This window comes from Lolium rigidum, chromosome 5 (genome assembly GCF_022539505.1).
Source record: "Lolium rigidum isolate FL_2022 chromosome 5, APGP_CSIRO_Lrig_0.1, whole genome shotgun sequence".
Taxonomy (NCBI): Eukaryota; Viridiplantae; Streptophyta; class Magnoliopsida; order Poales; family Poaceae; genus Lolium; species Lolium rigidum.
Window position 1 is genome coordinate 119,690,207 of NC_061512.1, and position 15,543 is coordinate 119,705,749.

At 42.5% G+C, this 15,543-nt stretch overlaps 1 pseudogene; it reads left to right on the forward strand.

Annotated features, from left to right (window-relative positions):
- Positions 1-2,113: 2,113 nt before the first annotated feature.
- On the forward strand, positions 2,114-7,704 carry LOC124656321 (annotated as a pseudogene).
- Positions 7,705-15,543: the final 7,839 nt, after the last annotated feature.

The following is a 15,543-nucleotide window of genomic DNA, read 5'->3' on the forward strand; positions in this document are numbered from 1 at the left end:
CTTGTTGCCCTCGGGCTTGCCGGTGTTTCTCCCACTCATGTCCTCCGCTTCATCATCCATGGTGAGAAGTGCCTCCTTCTTGCACTTTGGCTCGTTGTCCCGCAACTTCCATTTAGGAAGATGTTGAAGGATGGAAAAGCAATGTTGAAATTGAAATTCCTTGTTCTTTGAGCCGGCCATGTCCTTGTACCGTTGTTGAGCATACTTGGGCTGCACAACAATAGTATGAGGAGATGTTTCCACATCATCAACACAATATGGATAGCTTGTGATGTTTGCACATCATCAACACAAGGAAAACTTACATAGTCCGGCACGCATCCACTAGGAGGGTTGTCGGCCACTTGATCCATGGCAGCACTCCAACGAGAACAAGCCGGCTTGATGATGTTCCATCGGCCTTCAAGGGAGCGGTAGGATCTGTCCGCCATGCTCTTCGTGCGAGGCTTCAGCCGGTGGTACTGATCCTCAATGCGGCTGCCAATAGCGCTTGCCGCCTTGGTCCACTCCGGTGCACGCATCCATCCCCACCTTGCTCCAAGCACGGACCAAGATGGCGTCCTCGATCTCGCTGTAGTTCGCCGTGCGTGGCCGGCGTCGACGAAGAACCGGCGGCAGCCGGATCAACCTCAACCACCTCCTCGTCACCCTCATCCTCCTCCTCGTCATCAAAGTCTTCAACATTGCACTCCCCATCGAATGCACCGATACCGGCGTCCAAATTCACCGCGGAATCGTTGAGCATGTCCAAGTAGGATGTTCTGGACTCAACATCGAACACCTTGTCTACGTCGATGGTGGTTGGCGGCGGCGCGGGCGGCGCAACGGCCGGAACGGACGGAGGAGGGGTCGTGACCTTGGAGGGCGGCGGAGGCGCGAGGCCGATGCGGCTGATTGCCTTTGTCCGCACCTTGGCCGGCGCCGCGCCCCTCGGCCCGGCGGCCTTGGTCTTCACCCGGCCCGTCTTCTTGGCAGCCGGCGGCGCTTCGCCCGGTGAATCGGCGGCCGCCGCAGGTGCTTCGAAGAATTGCTTCGGGATCCTCTTCCTCTTCGCCCACTATCCCCGCTCCCACCCCGCACAAGTAGGGGGCGAGGACCCGCCCCGTACTCGAAAACAGCAAAAAACGATTCGGGGACCGTTTTTACGGGGCGTGCTAGACGGCCGGGTAGAGCCGAAACCCTCAAATCGGCGGTTATTATACGGGTTTGCCCCTTTTACGGGGTCTGTTAGACCTGCTCTTAGCTACAAATGAAGTTGCAACTGAGAGGTAGATGCTTCAGAATTATGCTAAACACTTAATTTTCCTTCCGTTACAAGTGAAGTTGCAACTGAGACATAATTGTTTTTGAATCCATGCTAACCCTAAGTTAAATCTCTGAACTATGCTCGCCACAAATTCCCAGGAACAATGTACTAATCCACGAGGACAAAAGATAAATGAAACAACATTTTTAGGCAGGCACCGACCGTTTCGTCAAGCCGGGGAGCTTCTGGGTTAACTTTCAGAGTGGACTGTTCTGAACATGCTTGTCCGTCGTTTGCCCTAATTCTCCTCTTGGCGTTCACCCTTCCACTAGAATTCACGGAAGCCACTGAACAAGGTTCATCCTTGACCTCGGAACAATTTCATAGCGGCTGCTTGGCCGGCCCGACGTTGTATACCTCGTCGTCTCCAAGGCCCTACGTCACACCAGCCACGACGCTCACCGCTCCTTCCTCTCCTCTGTGTGAACTTCATAGCCAGGATCCGCAAGAGCAGCTTTCGCGGTTGAATCACCGAATTCAAACCTGGGCTGGGCAGTACGAACAACCAAAATCGGGACCATGTTCTCTAAGAACCCTAGGCACAAGATCTACTAATTAACCTTATTACGGGATCCAGAGGGAAAGTCCACGGATCCAGCCACCGGGAGAACGCCGAGACGCTTCCCAGCCGACGCTGACGCAGGGTTTTTTATTCCTCGGCCGAGATTTCCGAAATCTCGCCGGAAACCAGTAATCCGGCTACCCTCGGAGAAAGAACGGTACCGGCCAAAACAATTCGGTTATATTTAAACTTATACTTCAGAAAAATAGATTCATAGTATAAGAACGTGACTTGGAACACAACGAATGGTGTTCCCTGTTGGTAAGCCCGCTCGAGGTAGCCCTTTGAGGTCTCGGTTTCGAGTCACATATTGTTTTGCTTTTGCAAGTTTTACACGATTAGCTGTATGGCTAAATAGCAAAAACATAGCATGTTTTCAAAGGGATACGAACCCGCGAGCTGGCAAATGAATGGGCGTAGGCCTGACTACTTTGCCTAGCGAACACTTCAGTGAAATTTGGATAGTTAAATTATTTATTTTAAAGTTCAAAATTTGTTTGAATTAATTCGTTCGGTAAGTTACCAAGATTTCCGAGATTTCGCGGTAACCATTAATTTCGGTGCCTCCCGGTAAAAATTGTTAACCGAGAAAAAAAACCTTGCGCCGACGCGGTAGCGCAATATTGGTCAGCTGCTATTTTCAAGTGAGCAAAACGCACGAGAAGCCCCCAAATCCTTTCATCTGAACTAAACGCACGCACAGCCAAAATTTTGGACCGGCACTACATAAGTTTAAGCGATTTCCTACACCAACGGCTCAAGAAAAGCATCATCAACTGATGGACGGAGCGGCTCAACTGACGCATTAATTGGATACGTACAGTAGAACAGTTCTCTGTGGGCGGCGGTATAGCTCATTTTCTGCTCGACGAAGAACCAATCTGACAAAGACTAGCAGAACACATCCCAACATGAATACATGATATTCGACGTTCTCGATAATATGCTCATCTGGTCATGCGAGCCAAAACGCCGCGTCCAAAAGTAAGGCCCGACAAACTCACGCTACGTTCATTTCAAACATCCACGAAGCCGCAACACAAAGGACAAGAAGCTACACAAATCTTAAAGCATAGAGTTCAAACGATTAGAAAATAGGCTGGACACACATAACACGGTGACTAGCAAATCCCTTCACAATATAATATGTAGATAGCTAGATTAGTTTCAGATGTGGATGGTCATACTCGCACACAGAACACGGTGACACTTTTTAAATGACGAGATACATATATGCATGTGATTCTGTCGGTAGAACACTTTCATGGCACTAAGTTTGGAGATGCTTCATATATCTGAATTTTTCCCTCCATGGCACTAAGTTTTGAGATGCTTTAGATGTGAATTTTTTTCCCTCTTTGACGCTAGTTGAGCTGCATAAAATATAGATAGTTCATCAAAGGGTTACGCACATTTTACTCAATTTGATTTCCACGCACGTTTATTAAGCTTCTGCCATTTAGCGGTTAGTGATGTCAACGGTATCCCACTACCACACATGTCATGTTTATGCATTATGCCCTTTGCTTTGAATATCATGTACCTGCCATGTGTGTCCCTGACACAAAATAGTTCTTTAAAGTTTGAAGAAGCAATCTCATGGATGCAGCTTTATTTTAAGATCTTTCTAACACCTCTCCCAGGTGTACGTACTGCCTATATAAGGTCATCTTCCGTTTCCATGTTCTTTCAAAGCTAGTACACACTACGGCAACAACAATCCATCGCAGTACGACAACAACAATCTATTGTCATGGCTTACTCCCAAGTCTTCCTGGGCATTTCTCGGGCCGGGCCGGGCTTCGGGCTGGCCCGAAAAAAGCCCGACGGGAAATCCTTGGCCCGAGCCCGGCCCGGCCCGACCAACTTTCAGCAAATTTAGGCCCGAGCCCGGCCCGCGGCCCGAAAAAGCCCGATTTTTTCCGGGCTGGCCCGACGGCCCGGTCCGATCTAGTGGTAATTTCCTTTTCCTGTGGCCCGAGCCCAGCCCGATATAATTACGGGCTGAAGAAAGAAGGCCCGAGCCCGGCCCGATAGAGAGAAAAAGCCCGGCCCGGCCCCGGATTTTCGGGCCGGGTCGGGTCGGGCCGTTCGGGCCGGGCTTCCCATGCCCAGGTATACTCCCAAGGTGCAACCGTTCCAAACACGGCGCCTGTGTTTCATCCAACAGTATGGGGTGACTTCTTCATCGACTACAGTCCAGAAATATTACAGGTATACTTTTTTATATGTACATCCGTAGCTGTTCGATTATTTTTCGATCAGCTTGACATGGCAAATTCGAAATCTGTTGACAAGGGATACTAAGTAGTGACACCTATGTCTGGATTTTTTTGGTGTTGCTACCAATTGTTCTTATTTATGTCTGAACATGGTATTATCTCGTTTGCATGTTTTTCAAATAGCTTCCCATATTTGTAAGATTATTACAAATTTATTCGACAAACATCATGCATACAAACATTCTTATTGTCTGCTCTTAACACACATTTAAATAATGTCATCATACTACAGAAGACATTAGTTAACACTATATAACTTATATTTTGGTATGCTTGTAGATGTCTGAGGAATGGATGGCAGATAGATCCAATCAATTGAAGGAGGATGTGCTTGTGATACTTGAGGCTTGCAATACTACAGTTGATAAACTGAACCTTGTGGACACTCTCCAACATCTAAGTATAGATCATCATTTCGATGAACAAATTGTCTCCATATTAAGAAACATACATGCTTCTGAATCCAATAGCTCCAACCTTCATGAGGTCGCTCTTCGATTCCGCTTACTGAGGCAACATGGACTCTGGGTATCTCCAGGTATATACTAAGAACCAAACCCCCTAGCATAATGCATTTGGTATTGTCTGTAATTAACCTTATAGTTTTACATGTATATTTTTTTTCTTAAAATTGATAATTTTACTACATGTGAGATATCTTACACATTCATGTGATTGCTAGTACTAATACTAAAACATCACAGCTGACATCATGTTCATAATCAACTTTGTCTGGAATATCTTTGTATTACTCGCATAAAAGACGTAAAAAACATATGAGATAAGAGCCATCAAAGACTACATAATATGCTCATTAGATGTATCATGTATACCTTGCAGATGTATTCAAAAAGTTCAAAGACGAAGATGGGGCGTTCAATGTTGGCATAAGTAATGACCCAAGGGGACTCCTAAGTTTATACAACGCATCATATCTTTTAACTCATGGAGAGACGGAGCTTGAAGAAAGTATCTTGTTTGCAAGGAAACACCTTGAGTCAATGGAAAGCGACCTCAAGCCCCCATTGGCTGAGCAAGTCAGGCGTTCTCTTCACTTACCACTACCTAAGACTTTGAAGAGAGTAGAGGCGCTGCATTATATGTCAGAATACAAATATGAGCCTATGCACAATTCTTCAATTCTAGAATTTGCAAAACTGGATTTTAACCTTCTGCAACGTCTCCACTTGAAGGAGCTCAAGGCTCTCTCGAGGTAACTTTAATATTTGACATACAAAAGTTGTAAAGAGTTTAGTTTCTTGACATCAGGATACTAAATATTGTAGGTTCTTTCAACATTCCTTTTTTTTTTTTGGAAAACTTTCATAGTTGAACCACTAAGAACTATTACTACCTCCAATCTAAAATGGATGTCATTATAGCAATATTACCTACCAAATAACTCCAAGATTGATCATCTGTTAGAAAAGGTTTGCTAGGATCCCAAATACAAAATTACTATCATGAGATTTATCATGAAAGTTTATTTGAAGTGTATACTTCTTTATGCGAGGGAGCATGCTTGTACATATATTGATGGTAAAAATACCATCTCGAAAATCATATGGATGTCCTACACTATCTGCATTTTGGATAGGGGTAGAAATATCTGACCTATCCGAGCTCTACCAATCAAGTACGCAACTAGGCATACAGATGGGTGGGCATTGTATAAGACAAGTAATTTTCATCTATATTGTCTTCTTAATTATCTCAATAAATATCCCTATCATGATCTAACAAAACTTTTCATGACATATAGTTGATTTCTAAGCTTACATGTGAGAGATACTATGCACATGTGTGCTTTATTAATTCGACAATCATGCATATTTATGGGAGAAGTAAACTCTCTTACACAATAATAAAATAAGCTATCTAGAAAACACATATTTTAATTCTTCGATGCTCAAACTATGATGCAAGTTTAGTAACATCCATTAACTTCATGTGTAGTAATTTTGGGACATCCCTCATTGCATACATCTCATAAATGATCTAAGAGAAAATTTCGTTTACATAAAGTAACAAAAAAATCATTGTAGGTGGTGGAGAGATCTTTACAGAGAAGTGGGGCTAACTTACTCACGAGACCGTGTAGTGGAGTGCTATTTGTGGTCATACACAGCATACTGTGAGAAAAAGTATTCGCGTGCAAGAATTATTCTAGCCAAAATATAGTCGCAATAATAATCATGACAGATGACACTTATGATGTGCGTGCTAGTTTGATGGAGTGTAGACAACTCAATGAAGCTATACAAAGGTTGGTAATTCTTGATGTTGCTTTATGTTCTCAATTTTGGAACGAAACGTGCATTCACATAATTTCATTCAAAGGTTCAACTAAATAATTTTCATACAGATGGGAGGAGAGTGCCATTTCTCTTCTACCAGAGTACCTCAAGAATTTCTACCTCAAGCTGATAAGCACATTTAAAGAGTTTGAAGACGAGTTGAAACCAGATGAGAAGTATCGTGTCTCTTTTAGCATAAAAGCGGTACGCCACTTGCATCTCCCAACCACAAAGTGAAAATTCATGTGTGCTATGTTTTGCTTCTTTATTTGTATTATTCTCGTAACACGAACTGTGCTTGGAACTTAAGTGATGGTAATTTATCAAGACATATCTTCATTCAAAGACCTTTAATTTATGAAATTTAATGCTAGATATGTGTGCTCTGTAGTTTTAGATGTAGAAACCATATGTTTCAATATGATGTGGAAGTTTCACTAGAAATTCACTAAAGATATCATTGCTCCCTTAAGGTATAATCCCATGTGGGTATCGTATCTTATTCTATATTGTAACACTTAAAATGTGCGTATATATTTCAAATACAAAGGTTATTGTCTACATCCATATATACATGGTCAACATTGTGCAAATCTTATATCATTAGTAATGATTTTTTGTTCCATCTGTAGTTTCAAATATTATCAACTAACTATCTCCAAGAAGCCGAATGGTCTCACCATAATTACAAGCCAAGATTTAATGATCAAGTGGAGGTATCTAGTATATGCTCTGGTGCACCACTAGCATGTGTTGGCTTGTTTGTTGGTATGGGTGATACTGCAACCAAGGAGGTACTCGACTGGGCACTCGGTTGTACAGATGCTGTCAAGGCTTTCTGCAGTGGTGACACGATTAATGAATGACCTTGCTTCATTTAAGGTACAAATTAAATCTGAAGAATACCACCCATATACTTTTTATCTTTTGATAACACCTCTCATGAAGCATATGTGTTTTTTACAGCGTGGAAAGAACAAAAATGATGTGGCCAGTTCAGTGGAGTGTTACATTAGTGAGCATGGTGTGACAGGTGATGTTGCCATTGCCAAGATAGGTTCTATGATTGAAGATGCATGGAAGACTACAAACCATGCACGCTTTGAGCTCGCTGAGCTATTTCCTGCAGTACAACTAGTCGCGAATGTATCAATCAGCATGTGGTTCATGTATGCCAACCAGAAGGACTCTTTTACATTCAGCAATGGCCTTGACGGGACGATTAGGTGCCTTTTTCTCAATCCTATTCGCTTCTAGACAATGGTGCGGTGGGTACATGGGTGCTAATGGTTTCATTCACTGGCAACATCACGGTTACCTTGTTCTAAGAGAACTTGTATCATCTAATCTATTGCAGTTGTGCTTTTTTACCGCTTGATTATGGCTTTTCTCAACAATTATGATTGATCCAATAGGGATTTGTATATTTTGATATTACTTAAAAATCAATAAAGAAGAATATTTGTATTCTAATATGCGAGATGTATCTTTGATCCTCCTAAGTGTACATCATTTCAAGATCGATACATCATATTCTATATAGCTCACGTCAGTGCATTGCAATTCTACAACGAAGCAAAGCACATTCACAATAATAGGAGCAAGGATGAAGCAAAATTTAAAAATGAAATAGAGTTGACTTATATATTTTTATCGCCTCAGACTTGTGTGTTCCTCTCTATGCAACGGAAAAAAATCTAGAATAACTATAATATGAGGAAAACCAAAGCACCACCATTCGGGTTGTTTGATGTATGTTCTTTCATGACCTCTATCGAATAAATTTATAACAAATATTGCATACATCTCTTCGGTGCAGAGGCCGGGGCTCTTGAGATCCTTTTAGAAAGAAAAATCTAGTGCACCAACTGTGCTAGAAATAGAACAAATTGCAAGAACTATAGTGTGTCACTAACAGGTTTGAAGAGCATGTTGATTCCTATGTCCAAAGGAAATGCCCATGAAATGGTGAAACAAGCTATGTGTTGTCAGAAGATGTGTGGGCAACAGTTAGATGCAGGCGACCAACACCACCTTATTATGTCGGCAACTATTATCTAGGGATAATTATTCATGTCATGACTAGTTTTTAGGTCTTCTTGTGAAACTAACTTGGCTAGCACTTGTCATTAATGGCATATGTTCATGTGCTGATTTTGTTTGTCGGTGATGTAGAAATGTAACGAGTTACTATTCTCGATTCCGGTGTATCCCGGAGTGAAGTCTTTTTTAGCGGCCACTGATAGTTGGTAACTGAAGTTGTACCTAATCGACGACATATAAGTTAAGTCAAGTCAAACATTTTTGAATTTAGGCTGCAAGGAGTGAGCTTCTTTACAACATTAAAATTAAGTCATGTTCTCTCTTCGGGGTATTGTTTTGGAGATTGATCCGATTGGTGGGACAAATTGTTTGGGGATTGCTAGGGTGGTTGCTCTATAAAAAACATATCAAAGATGGGAGGAACCACTCTGCATATTAAGAAGGTTGAGAAACTCAGGTGACCCCTCTGGGAATAAAATCCGGATGTCTTGGGTCACAATACCGTACCACTGAACTAGTGCTCGGTTCTCACGGAAGCTATTTTAGATCTAGTGGTGTTATGAATTGTTTGGCAAAGATTACAGTGGTGAATGGATCCTAGTCACTGATAATCTAGCGAGCTTTTTTTTTGGTTCACCTACATGTTTCTCGTTTGAAGCTCATCATTGAAGTCGGAGCTGCCTCTTTATCAACCTATTGGGGTGGCTTTTTGGCATGGGATTGGGTTGGCTTTTTGGCATGGGTTCTGTCGTTGGTTAAAAATAGGTCTTTGTCGATGGTCATGGAAAGTGAAGTTGGAGTTTTTGGCTCAGGACTAATGACGATGAAGCTCAATGGAAAGATAGACGGCGGTCTTTCTCCTTTGATCTATGTGTTTCGCAAGGGTGGCCATGTGGGACAGTGGTATTTCTCCTTTTATATGTGTGTTTCGTGAGGGTAGCATGGTGGGTTGGTGGCATCGATGATGACACTGATGTATTTATAACGGTTGCCATGTTATTATCAGAAAAATTATTTTCTTCATCGTTCGGTTGCTTTCGATGGTCCTGGGAGACTTTAACATGATTCTAAACGCCTCTCAAAAAACAATGATCTTCTGGATAGAAACATGATGTTGAGGTTTCGAAACTTTTTGCATGAGCATGGGCTCAAGGAATTATACTTGCATGTGAGAATTTTCACTTGGAGTAATGAGAGAGAGAGAGAGAGGCCTATGCTTACTCGCATTGATTGCGCCCTCGTTTCTGTGGACTGGGATCTGACACACCAAGACTCTATGATTCAAACACTGTCTTCTCTAGTCTCAGATCATGTACAATACACCTTGCTTTGAATGTTGCATTCATGCCTAAGCGAAGATTTAAATTTGAGGCATTTTGGCTAAAATTGGAGGTTCGATGAAGCAGTTTAAAAAGCCTGATCCTTTTCGGAGAATGGATGTCTTAATTAGAAACGCAGAAAAATACATTCAGTCCTGGGTACAGAGGAGAGTTGGAAACGTGAAACTAAAAATCTCCATGGAAAATACCATAATCTTCCAGTTTGATGTCTCCCAAGAGACGAGGAGGTTCACACTGGCAGAGTCTTAGCTCCGCAACAGGCAAATGGTACTTGGTCTGGCGTCCCTTGAACGCACGATCATCAGGCAAAGATCTAGAATCAGGTGGTTGTAGGAGGGTGATGCCAAATCTAAGTTGTTTCATGTGGTTGCCAACGGCATAAGGATCAAGAGCTACATCTCTTCAGTTAGAGTGGGAGAAGCAATTGTGACAGACCAGGAGAGGAAGAAAGAAGTGTTCACTACAATCGTATGTCAATCTGCTTTTGAGTATTCAGAACAGTGTTCACAATATCATTTTGGAGGCTTTGGAGACATCGGTTGCTGAATTTTAGGACCTTCACAATATCTTCACAGAGGATGAGACATGGAACACTATCAACGATTTGCAGCCCGATCGAGCACCATGCTCGGACGGTTTCATATGGGCATTTTATCAAAGAGCATGATCATTGACCATAATATTTTTTGTTGGCTTGCTAAAATTAGGAGTGGGAGATGGAAGGAGTTTTTCTATTCTAAATCGAGCTTTGATGATGCTGGTCCCTAAGAGGCGGGATGCGACGAAGATCAAGGACTACATACCCATAAGTCTAGTCCATAGTTTCTCAAAACTTTTCACAAAGATGATTGCAAACCGTCTACATGAGAGACTTGCTGAGATTTTTAGTATGAAAAAAGATTTTGCATGAAAACTTCGTCCTTGTTCGTCAAGTAGCCATGAAGATCAACTTGAGGAGACAAACATGTGTGTTACTAAAGCTCGATCTATCACGTGCTTTCAACTCGACTTCCTGGGGGTTTCTCTTTGAGGATAATGGGGTTTGGGGAGAGGTTTATTAAGTGGATTGATTTGCACTTGTACATTGCAAATACAAATTAGATCATTGTTTACTGGAGTTCCGGGTGAGTGCATACATCATGTGCGAGGCCTGATGCAGGGGATCCCACCTCCACCATGTTGTTTGTTGTAGATATGGAAGTTTTGATGGTGGCGATCAAAAAATCAGTGCATGAGTCGATGTTTAGTAACTTGGCTGGGATCATGCCTTCACAAAGAATCTCCTCTTCAAACCGGAATTCCAGGAGTTGTTGGCGATTAAGCAAATCTTAAGTATTCTTTGTGAGGGCGGTTCTGGTATGCATGTTAACTTCAGAAAAACCACCACAACTCTAATTAGAGGAGCAGATTGAGACGAGGAGAGAATCGTGCAAGTTAGGATGTGAATTGGCTTGGTTTTCAATTAAATACCTCGGTTTGAAACTAGCTCTTGGCCCCTAACCAAGGCAGAGTGGCAACCGCTGCTTGATTAGGTGATCAAGTGTGTCTCGGTGTGGAAAAGAGGTCTCATTCATACGGAGGGAAGGCTAATTCTAATCAAGTCAGTTGCTTTGGCTATAGCGGTTCATCATATGGTGGTGGCAGAGGCATCTGTTTCCTTGAAGAAATTAACAAGTTGTTGCGTGCATTTTTTTGGGCTCGGAAAATGAGGTGCGTGGTGGATAATTGATGGATCCCAAGTGCAGGAGATCAATTCTAGTAATTTTCAATAATAAAGGTTGTCAAACCCATGAGAAGCTGAAGATATTGGTTAGCAAGTTTGACAAGTAAACAATAAAAAGGATACAGTAGTTTTGGTATTTTGAGTGTATAGTTTGCAATCAAATGAAGCACGGAAAGTACATATCACTAAGTAAATGATCTCAATGAGAGAAATCCCAATCCTCTATGCAAGAAGAGGACAAACTCAAGTGTGTGTGTGTGAACTTATATGTGACAAGTGTTCCCAAGGACGGCATGGATTTACTAGCATTTAGATCTCTACACAACATGTTGAATTCTTATCAAGTTTATTTCCTTAGGGGCTGAGCCTAAATTAGGTGCAGCCACAGATATGAGAAACACACCTTATGATGGGTCCTAGAGCCATTTTCATGAGCAAGTATATGAATGATTAAGACAAAATGTCCCATCATAGCTGTTAGTTCATGGGTCCCCAACATAAACCTCTCTAATGCAACTCAAAGTATTGGAAAACGGTTTTTGTCATTCCGTCCCTTCCAACCCTCATCATTACATTAAGGTGCAGCCCTATGAGCCCATATAGGTGAAGTAATATGCAGTCAAAGTTTGCATAAAACCATCATAGAACAAATACTCATTGCACGTTATATAGAATCATAGCCAGATCATCCTATGCCCACAGAAACATGGGGAACTACTCAAAATTGCCAAACATATGATGTGGACCAGAGGCATAATGATTACAACACAATTTGAAATTATAATCTCTCCACCAAATAAAGACAAGATGCCTATCACAATCATGCAATAGAACTTAAAACAATATCCAGGGTTCGATCTATCGCAAACTATGAGGGAGGATGGAGTTGATCTCGAAAATGGTGATGATGGTGCTGATGGATATGTTGATGGAGATTCCTCCCCCTATGTCAAGTAGGAGTGGTGATGATGATGGCATCGATTTTCCCTTCACCGAAGGTACCGGTGCGGTAGGATCTGCTCTCTCCCGGAGTAGGAGATGACTTTCACCTCTGCCGCCGCCTCAATAAATCTTGGGAAATATGGCTTAGGTTTTCTGGCGAGAAGGAGACATCGGTAAAAAGGAGGATTCAAGGTGATGCTCAAGGCCCAAACGAGCATGGGTGGTGTGCCCATCCAAGTAGGGAACGCCACCTGGGCTCGCTTGTCGCTCGTGGCTTCCCTCGTGTGCTTCTTTGGCCCACGGTCATTCTTTCTGTGAAAAACTGATCATGTATTTTTCCTTTGATTTGTAGGTGTCCAAAAGGTCGCTGAAACAGCAAAATACGAAAAAGGAGTTTTCTGCCTCTTAGAAATTAAATACCAATGAAAGAGACTTTGTAGGAAAATCCAGTAAGTCAACTAAAATGCATAAATATTGATGTATCATGACAAATATCATTCAAAACTAATTATATGAGTTACTATATTGATGATGTAAAATGCACGTATCAATAGTATCTTGTTGCATGGGGCGCCATTTGCTAACCGCAATGCTTTCGTGGGCTAGGCATCAAGGATCTCCGGCTACAGGGCTTGGCCCTCTGTGTCCGGTTGTGTTGGCTGAGACGACCGTGGCAGGGTCTGCCGGGTATGCATCATACTGAGGTGTCCGAGTTGTTTCTAGAGCTTGGCTCTTTTCACTATTGGAGATGGTAGGGGTATTTTCTTCTGGCGTGATCAATGGATCAATGGATGAAAGGAAGAGGAAATTGCACCAACGGTGGCTAGCCTTGTTTCGACTCGGCGCAAGAATACCGGTATGGCTGTGGATGCAGAGACTGATAATGCTTGGATTAACGACATCTCAGGGGAGGTGACTATCGACATTTGCGTTTAGTGCATCATGTCGTGGGAGGCGGTCCATAGTGTAGATAGCGATGCGACTATCTGGACCGCATCACCTAGAAGGGTTCTGAGTCTGGAGCTTACTCTTCCAAAAGTACATATGAGATGCTTTGACATGGCACACACCTATATGGAAATCATTTGCGCCTTTGAAATGCAAGATCATTGCTTGGTTAGCAATGAAATATAGGTTGTGGACAGCGGATCGGAGGGCGGTACATGGGCTAAAATACTTGCCGGACCCGTGCTTTACATGCTTGCAAGAGGAAGATAATGTGGATCATATCCTCACCCAATGCACCCATGCTAGGCAGGTCTGGTTCAGAGTCCTAACTAGTGCTACCCTGAACATACCCGAACCACAACTTAACTCTAATATGGAGAGGTGGTGGACTGAGGTCCGGAAGAGAGTGAGGAAGCTAGATAGGAAGCGCTTTGATTCTCCGGTTGCCCTCATGGCCTAGATACTCTAGAAGTAGAGGAATGCCAGGGTGTTTGGCAATGAATCCAATTCAGATTTTTAGCTTAATTAGAGAAGAGTTCCATTTCTTGGAGATCGCGAAGAGAGGACGAAGTCAGGTTTTACCGTGAGAGTAGGCTTTAGTTCGCGGGGGGGGGGGGGGTGGGGGGAGTTGAGTTCGAAGCACCGGTGTTTGCATCGGCTTGTTTGTTCTTGTACTTTTTTTGTTGCTTCTTCTTCTATAAAGATATGGTCTCGAAAAAAGAGGTTTGTTTCCACCTCAATGGAATGCATTCGTCTATGGAATATGGAGGGCCCAAGACCACATACAATACAGGGTTCTTAGAAACGTGTTCATATGAAAATAAGCCTAGTTTTATTTAAGAATTAGTATTCATTTGTACAGTAGAGATACCTAGTTAGACATCTCTTTACTGAGAATTAGTAATTCTCGGTCGACCTATCCCCGTGTGATTAACTCAAGTACTAATGCTCCGTTGTTTTGCACTTAATTCTGTAGTTTTTATTTTCTTTGGCTGGATTATTTATAGAGGGAGATTTGAGTGGCTTATTTCTGCTTGCGTTGTTTTTCCCAAACCAACACAAAATAACAATCATAAAAAGCAAACACATATGCACACTATTGAAGAAGAAAAGTACACCTAAAAAACTCTCATCTCATGTGCAACTAAGAAATAACTGGGAAAATCTCAGTTGCAATCTAATTGTAACTAGGAAAATCTCATTAACAACAAATGTGCAACCGGAAAAATTTCAGTTACGATCCACGTGCGATTGGAAAAATCTTTGCAACCTAATTGTAACTAGGAAAATCTCGGTAGCAACAAGTGTATAACTGGAAATTTTTAGTTGCAGCCCTACGTGCGACTTGAAAAATCTCAGTTGTAACCTGCAACCGAGAATCTCGGTAGGAACTGAAAAAAATTCAGTTACAACCCACGAGCTGCAACCGAAAAATTCCAGTTGTAATGCAATTGTAATCTGGAAATTCTCAGTTGCAACAAGTGTGCAATTGAAAAAAATTCAATTGTTTTCCATGTGTAACTAGATAATTCTCAGTTGGTGGAAAAGTTGCAACCCACGTGCAACTGAAAAAAATATCAGTTGCAATCCACATGTAACTGTAAAATTCTCATTTGCAACCTAATTATAACTAGGAAAATCTCGGTTACAACAAGTGTGCAACTGAAAAATTTCTAGTGGCAATACAAATGATAAAAAATCTCAATTTCAATCTAAGTGTAATTGGAAAAATCTTACTTAATATTTCAACAATAGGAAAATAAAAATCAGAAAGTAGAAAGGAAATATATCACCGGTGGACCGCCGCCTTTGCTGATGTACTCGTGGGGCATTGCCATTCACGAACTTAGCAATCCAAAAGAAAAAGAGTGCGTAGGGGTACTAAGAGCATCTCCACCGTCGGCTCCCATAGCGGTCCCGACAGCGTTTTGAGGCCAGGAGCGAAAATAGGCTGACACCGGCGCGTCCCAAACGGCGCCTGCGATTTTTCGAGTTCAGTAGAAGCACCGACAACCCCGTGCCGGCCCCTTGGCCAAGGGCGCGAATCGGGCGTGCCGGCGCCTCGCGGAATGACGGTTTTCGCGGGTGGGGGCGCCTTGT